The following is a 7650-nucleotide window of genomic DNA, read 5'->3' as shown; positions in this document are numbered from 1 at the left end:
TGCATCCAAAACCAAGGTTATGCTTGTAAAGACCCTCAATGATGAAAATCCATGCATTGTATATAACAATGAGAAACTTGAAGTGGTAGATCACTTCAAGTACCTTGGCCTTGAGGTTCCATCGAATCATAAATGGAAGGATTGTGCAATGCGTCGCTTGGAAGCCGGAAAGAGGGCCTATTATGCATTTGAGAACATGTGCAATGCAGGAGAGATCAAGTGTTGGGCTCTCAAAAAGTACCTCTTTGACACATTGGTGACACCGGTGCTTCTTTATGGAGTGGAGGTGTGGGGTGGAAGCATCGGGAAGTCTACTTGGAAAGAGTTTGAGAATGTCCAAAAGCGTTTTCTCACCAACTTTCTCCAAGTCAAGACACAAACACCCTACATGCTCTTACTTCTTGAGTCCGGATTGCTTCCCATTGAGGTCTTGGGCATGCAAAGGGTTGTGGAGTACATGCGTAAGACACAACGTAGCCCTTTGCATCGACTTCCTAGAATCGCATATGAAGCAAGTCAAATGGTTCAAAAGACATGCAAGAGCAAAATACTAAGTTCGGGGTGGATGCTTGATATCAAGAAATGGTTTGGAAGATGGGATGCATGTCACTTGGTCAAAGATGCGTCGATCGACTCCCAAGTTAATGAGGCCTTCTTACAACGCCAATGTATCACGGCTTGGGAGAAATCCGAAGGTTCTCGCTTCAGCCATTACACCACACACGTTGCCCCAAACTACAAATCTCTCTTCTTCTCGGAACGAGGTAACCGAACCCATTTCTACATCCCTGAGCCCATCCCATTGAGTGCGATCCGCACCATTGCCTCCATTCGTCCTAGCTCCCATTCTCTACGCTGTGAGACAGGACGTTGGGGCACTGGCGAGGAGTGTCATCGACTTTGCACCTTATGCCCTCGTCAAGTGCGAGAGAGTGAGTACCACACGCTACTTGAGTGCTCAGCTTTTGACCACATTAGGTCCTCTTTTCCCCATATATTCAGCCATGATCTCTCCCTACATACTTTCCTCTCCCAACCACGATGTGGACTCTCTATTGCGACGCTCATTTCAGCCATTTTTGAGCATCGAGAGTCACTTATGAACTCCACTCACACCACGTGACATGTTCATTTGGTCCCATAGGTCATATGTGACCTCCCAGGACGATAATAGAACTCTCTCTCTCTCTCTCTCTCTCTCTCTCTCTCTCTCTCTCTCTCTCTCTCTCTCTCTCTCTCTCCGAGCGTGCAGGTGCGGGCAGTCCGTGTGACCTGTCTCTCTCTTTCCGAGCGTGCATGTGTAGGCTACACTCAGTCTGCTCTCTCTCTCTCTCTCTCTCTCTCTCTCTCTCTCTCTCTCTCTCTCTCTCTCTCTCTCTCTCTCAGTGCTCAGCCCCCGCCTCTGAGTCTGTCGGGTGAAGGTCGTGATGCCATGTGTCAGGGGGGTAGAATTCCCTCCCCTGTTATCCTTAGTATAGATATATATAGCTCTCTTTCTCTCTCTCTCTCTCTCTCTCTCTCTCTCTCTCTCTCTCTCTCTCTCTCTCTCTCTCTCACCCGGCCTCTCTTCTTTCTGTCTCCCCCTTTATCATGAGCACCTACATCCCCCCACCTCGCTTTTGTCTCTCGCTGTGTGTCGTTGTTTCACGGTGCTGCAGAGGAGATCCCCATACTTTTCTCTTTTGGGAGGCAGGTGCAAGGAGTTGCTTTGAGCCTTTGAGGCCTTAAATGCTCCCCCCCCCCCCCCCCCCCCCCCCCCTCTCTCTCTCTCTCTCTTTTTGTGGACCTCACCATTGCCAATTGTCAAAAGGGAAACATGCCCCCTTACCAGGTGTGCTTCCTACCGAGTGCCACGCTGATATCTTGTACCATGATGGCTTCTCTGTAATGCCCCGCCTGTTGCGTGTTGTCCATCGAACAAATCACAACCTCGTGCCCATGTGGACATTGGACGCCCTCTTCGGCTTGCACCAATGCAAGACGTCTCTCTCTCTCTCTCTCTCTCTCTCTCTCTCTCTCTCTCTCTCTCTCTCCTTCCTTGTTTTCACTATATTTATCCCCTCCTTGATCCTTGTGCATTTTGGAGTTTGATCTCCACTTAGTAGCGCTTGGTGATCTTTGCTCTGGGCTCTTTGCACTTGCTACTGCGACGGCCACTCCTTGTCTACCTATGATCTGTGTGCACGGCTACCCAATCCTCCTTGCTCAAGCTACCAAAACTACACAGGTTGTCATGCCGGCAACAATCCGATCCTACTCGGTGCCAATCTACTGAAAATCATTCAAGTGGCCCGATAGCATCGTCCTCAAAGACCCCATGAAGTCATGCTTAATGTATGTCTCTTCTCAGCACCAAAGATAACCGCTTGCTCGATTGCACCTTGATAAGCGTCACACAATGCTCGAAAAAAACCCAGGTTCAGTGAAATCCCACCTACAAATTTTGAGATTTACCTCTAAATTTTAAATGGGAAGGTGGGAACTCAGAAATCTTGCAAAATTTAGAGAAATCTGTGTAAAAACCCTTTCAATAGTCAATTTACGTCTTGCAAAATTTAGAGAAATCTAGTGTAAAAACCCTTTCAATAGTCAATTTACGTCTGCATTATTTCTCAGATTGCCAAGTTTTCCTCTCTCTCTCTCTCTCTCTCTCTCTCACACACACACACACACATGCGTTTGCATTCGAATATGCAAGATTCGACTTGTGCAGTTTGTGGCAAGGTCCAAAGATAGACTTCCACTCCTCTCTTCTCGCCCTCAAACCCAAACAGGCTGCATAGATTGAGGCCATAGCAAGGGCCTGGAGGTAGGTTGCAATGCGTGATCTAAGAAGCAATAGCAAGGACGAGGAGGCGCAAGAGCGCGGCGGCACAGGGCCTGAAAGGGGTTCGCGTTCTCCATCTCTCTCTCTCTCTCTCTCTCTCTCTCTCTCTCTCTCTCTCTCTGTGTGTGGCTGCCGTGCACCTTGGTTGTTGTGTGACATAAAGGGAGAAGGCCATCTCCAGCAACAGCAACCCCCCCCTCGGGACCTCCTCGCCAGTGCTCGAAAAAACTTCTTTTCAAATTGGCAAACCTACACATGTGAAACAACAGAGGTGAATTGACAAAATTTGCAGGTGGGACTACACTAAACCTAGGTTTTTTTTAGCACTGAGTCCTCGCTCTCTCTCTCTCTCTCTCTCTCTCTCTCTCTCTCTCTCTCTCTCTCTCTCTCTCCACGTCGTTCGCAAGCTGCACTTGCATCCGCGATTAGCGAAGGCAAAGGCGAGGCGAGCAGGTCATCGGATTCAGTGGCTGGTTGGGGCTCTCTCTCTCTCTCTCTCTCTCTCTCTCTCTCTCTCTCTCTCTCTCGTTCGTTCGAGGCAGGCTGCACTTGCATCAGTGTTTTTGTGCACTTGGTTATTGTGAGACATAAAGGCAGAAGGCCATCTCCAGCAATGGCAAACACCCCCCCCCCCCCTCTGGACCTCCTCGCCAGTGCTCAAAAAAAACGTTTTTCCTAAAACATGGCAAACCTACACATGTGAAACAATAGAGGTAAATTGACAAAATTTGATGGTTTTCTTACCTTAAAATAAAAAATTTAGCGGTAAATTTCAAAATTTGTAGGTGGGACTACACTAAACCTAGGTGTTTTTCGAGCACTGCGAGTCCTCGCTCTTTCTCTCTCTCTCATTTTCCAGGTCGTTCGAGGCAAGCTGCACTTGCATCCGTGATTTTGTACACTGGCCGTCGTGCACCTTGGTTGTTGTGCGACATAAAGGCAGAAGGCCATCTCCAGCAACCGCAACCCCCTCCCCCCCCGGGGGACCTCCGCGCCAGTGCTTGAAAAAATCTTTTTTCCAAAAACTTGGCAAACCTACACATGTGAAACAACATAGGTAAATTGACAAAATTTGAAGGTTTTCTAACCTTCAAATAAAAAATTTTACGATAAATTTCAATTTGTGGGTGGGACTACACTAAACCTAGGTTTTTTTCGAGCACTACCGAGTCTTTGCTCTCTGTCTCTCTCTTTCTCTCTCTCGCTTTCTTTCTTGCTATGCAGAGAACAACGCCAGAATCCAACCTCTGGGTCCTCTCTCTCTCTCTCTCTCTCTCTCTCTCTCTCTCTCTTTTCGAGCATGCAGTTGCAGGCAGTCCCTGTGACCTGTCTCTCTCTTTTCGAGCACGCCGGAAAGCGCACAGGTGAAGGCTACACTGAGTCTTCTCTCTCTCTCTCTCTCTCTCTCTCTCTCTCTCTCTCTCTCTCTCTCTCTCTCTCTTCTTCTCCAAACGCGGTAACCGAACCCATCCCTACATCCTTGAGCCCATCCCATTGAGTGCGATCCGCACCATTGCCTCCATTCCTCTTAGCTCCCATTCTCTACGTTGCGAGATAGGACGTTGGGGCACTGGCGAGGAGTCGCATCGACTTTGCACCTTATGCCCTCGTCAAATTCGAGAGAGTGAGTTCCACACACTACTTGAGTGCTCAGCTTTTGACCACATTAGGTCCTCTTTTCCCCATATATTCAGCCATGAGCTCTCCCTACATACCTTCCTCTCCCAACCACGATGTGGACTCTCTATTGCGACGCTCATTTCAGCATTTTTGAGCATCGAGAGTCATGTATGACCTCCACTCACACCACGTGGCATGTTCATTTGGTCCCATAGGTCATACTTGACCTCGGAGGACGATAATAGAACTCTCTCTCTCTCTCTCTCTCTCTCTCTCTCTCTCTCTCTCTCTCTCTCCATGCTCAACCCGCCTCTAAGTCTATCGGATGAACGTCGTGTTGCCATGTGTCAGGGGGGCGGAATTCCCTCCCCCGTTATCCTTAGTATAGATATATATAGCTCTTTTTCTCTCTCTCTCTCTCTCTCTCTCTCTCTCTCTCTCTCTCTCTCTCTCTCTCTCCCGGCCTCTCTTCTTTCTCTCTCCCCCTTTATCACGTGCACCTACACCCCCTGCCTCGCTTTTGGCTCTCGCTGTGTGTCGTTGTTTCACGGTGCTACAGAGGAGATCCCCATACTTTTCGCTTTTGGGAGGCAGGTGCAAGGAGTTGCTTTGAGCCTTTGAGGCCTTAAATGCTCCCGCCCCCCCCCCCCTCTCTCTTTCTCTCTTTTTGTGGACCTCCCCATGGCCAACTATCAATAGGGCAACGTGTGCCCTTGTCGGGTGTGCTTCCTACCGAGTGCCGCGCAGATGTCTTGTACCATGATGGCTTCTCTGTAATGCCCTGCCTGTTGTGTATTGTCCATCGATAAATCACAACCTCGTGCCGATGTGGAAATTGGACGCCCTCTTCGGCTTGCACCTATGCGGGACGTCTCTCTCTCTCTCTCTCTCTCTCTCTCTCTCTCTCTCTCTCTCCTTCCTTGTTTTCACTATATTTATCCCCTCCTTGATCCTTGTGCATTTTGGAGTTTGATCTCCACTCTATAGCGCTTGGTGCTCTTTGCTCTGGGCTCTTTGCACTTGCTACTGCGACGGCCACTCCTTGGCTACCTATGATCTGCGTGCACGGCTACCCAATCCTCCTTGCTCAAGCTACCAAAACTACACAGGTTGTCATGCTGACAACAATCCGACCCTACTCGTTGCCAATCTGCTGAAAATCATTCGAGTGGCCTGATAGCATCGTCCTCAAAGACCCCATGAAGTCATGCTTAATGTATGTCTCTTCTCAGCACCAACGATAACAACTTGCTCGGTTACACCTTGATAAGCGTCACACAATGCTTGAAAAAAACCTAGGTTTAGAGAAATCCCACCTAGAAATTTTGAGATTTACCTCTAAATTTTAAATGCGAAGGTGGGAACTCAGAAATCTTGCAAATTTTAGAGAAATCTAGTGTAAAAACCGTTTCAATAGTCAATTTACGTCTTCATTATTTCTTAGCTTGCCAAGTTTTCCTCTCTCTCTCTCTCTGTCTCTCTCTCTCTCTCTCTCTCTCTCTCTCTCTCTCACACACACACACACACACACACACACAGGCGGTTGCATTCGAATATGCAGGATTCGACTTGTGCAGTCCATGGCAGGGTCCAAAGATAGACTTCCACTCCTCTCTTTCTCGCCTGCAAACCCAAACAGGCTGCGTAGATTGAGGGCATAGCAAGGGCCTAGAGGTGGGTGACATTGCGTGCTCTAAGGAGCAATAGCAAGGTCGAGGAGGGGCAAGAGCGTGGCGGCACAGGGCCTGAAAGGGGTTGGCATTCTCCATCTCTCTCTCTCTCTCTCTCTCTCTCTCTCTCTCTCTCTCTGTGTGTGTGTGTGTGTGTGTGTGTGTGTGTGTGTGTGTGTGTGTGCGCGTTGTCTTCTGCTATGAGGCCGGATTGCTGCAGAGCACACTCATTAAGGGATATCGGACGCTGTCTCTTGTATCCTGTGTTCCCGTTTTGCTCAATCCACACTAGCCGGATGAATTTCCTTCAGACAAGTGTCGGAGTGGGGGGGGGGGGGGGGGGGGGGGGTCCCTCCTCATTATCCTTAGTATAGTTACATAATTGCCCTTTTTGGAGAGGACAAATTGTATCTCAAAAACGGATCGCATTTGTCAAAAAGGAGTAAAGATTAGAAATTCTTGAACAATCAAACCAAAATAGATACAATGGGATTTTTTGAAATTTGAGGGGTATTTTGGGAATTTCCACAAACTGGTTGAAAATAGCAGAGAACTGATCGTTCTTGAGAGAGAGAGGGAGAGAGAGAAAACACTTGCGCCATGCAACGAGGGAGAGATTGTGAGAGAGAGAGAGAGAGAGAACGAACTAGCCGGTGAAAGAGAGAGAGAGATATGTGGGCCTACATGCTTTTAGGGCAGATCGCGCTCACAGCGCTCCGCTATTTTTGCCCGGTTGACTTGGAAGTGATCGATGTAAAGATCGCGTCTCCACCTCCTCCTCCTCCTCCTCCTCCTGCCGCCCCCTCATTAACTACCCTTTACTGGTGGTTACGTGCGGCTCTCTTTTCATTGCAGGCACTACTCGCTTGTCTTTTCGCACCTTTCCCTGTTTTCTTTATTTTCTCTACGAAACTTCTATTGTATTGTATTTCTAAATTAAACCATGTTGGATTTCAGGGGCGATAATTGGTGTTGCTAGGGAAATTGCGGGAATAAAGAATGTGCTGGCCAATGGAGGTTCCTTAACCTTAATTCCCCTTTTTTTAAAAAAATAAGTGAATGGCCAATGGAGGTTCCTTAACCTTAATTCCCCTTTTTTTTAAAAAAAAAGTGAAAGCATGCTTACTCAGAAGTCAAAACTATTGGAGATGTATTTAGAACTTTTCGAATTTCTAGTGCTTTTGTAATCTGTCACGTACAGTAAATTTTGCAACTAATTCGCTCTTGTTGTGTGATTTGTAAGTGTTTCCTTGGATCTCCTTCTTGTCTCATAGAGAGTAAATTCTTGATGTTGTCAACAGTAATTTGCTCTTGCTTTGTGAATAGTATAAAAAAATCATAACTACACAAGAAACATCTATCTAAGTGTGAGGCACCTGAGAAGAGAAGAGAAGAGAAGAGTCTTCTCAATTCCTCGCATTCCTATTCAGATTTATGTAGACTTAGTAGACCTTTGAAATATCATAACAATTATTATCTTCAAAGGTTTTTCCCTCCCAGAAGAGGGCACTCCGCCATGCCCTCTCTTGAGAG

The 7650-nt window shown here is 47.5% G+C and overlaps 1 long non-coding RNA gene across 1 annotated transcript; it reads left to right on the top strand.

The window, feature by feature from the left end:
• Positions 1–6718: 6718 nt before the first annotated feature.
• LOC147425700 (uncharacterized) lies at positions 6719–7352 on the top strand. The gene is made up of 2 exons (XR_015186491.1): positions 6719–6972; positions 7075–7352. It is a non-coding gene; the product is annotated as an uncharacterized LOC147425700 (long non-coding RNA).
• The last annotated feature ends 298 nt before the right edge of the window (positions 7353–7650 follow it).

Source organism: Adiantum capillus-veneris, chromosome 25, assembly GCF_014529385.1.
Source record: "Adiantum capillus-veneris isolate H3 chromosome 25, ASM1452938v2, whole genome shotgun sequence".
Classification (NCBI taxonomy): Eukaryota; Viridiplantae; Streptophyta; class Polypodiopsida; order Polypodiales; family Pteridaceae; genus Adiantum; species Adiantum capillus-veneris.
This window is presented reverse-complemented; position numbering and strand designations above follow the sequence as displayed.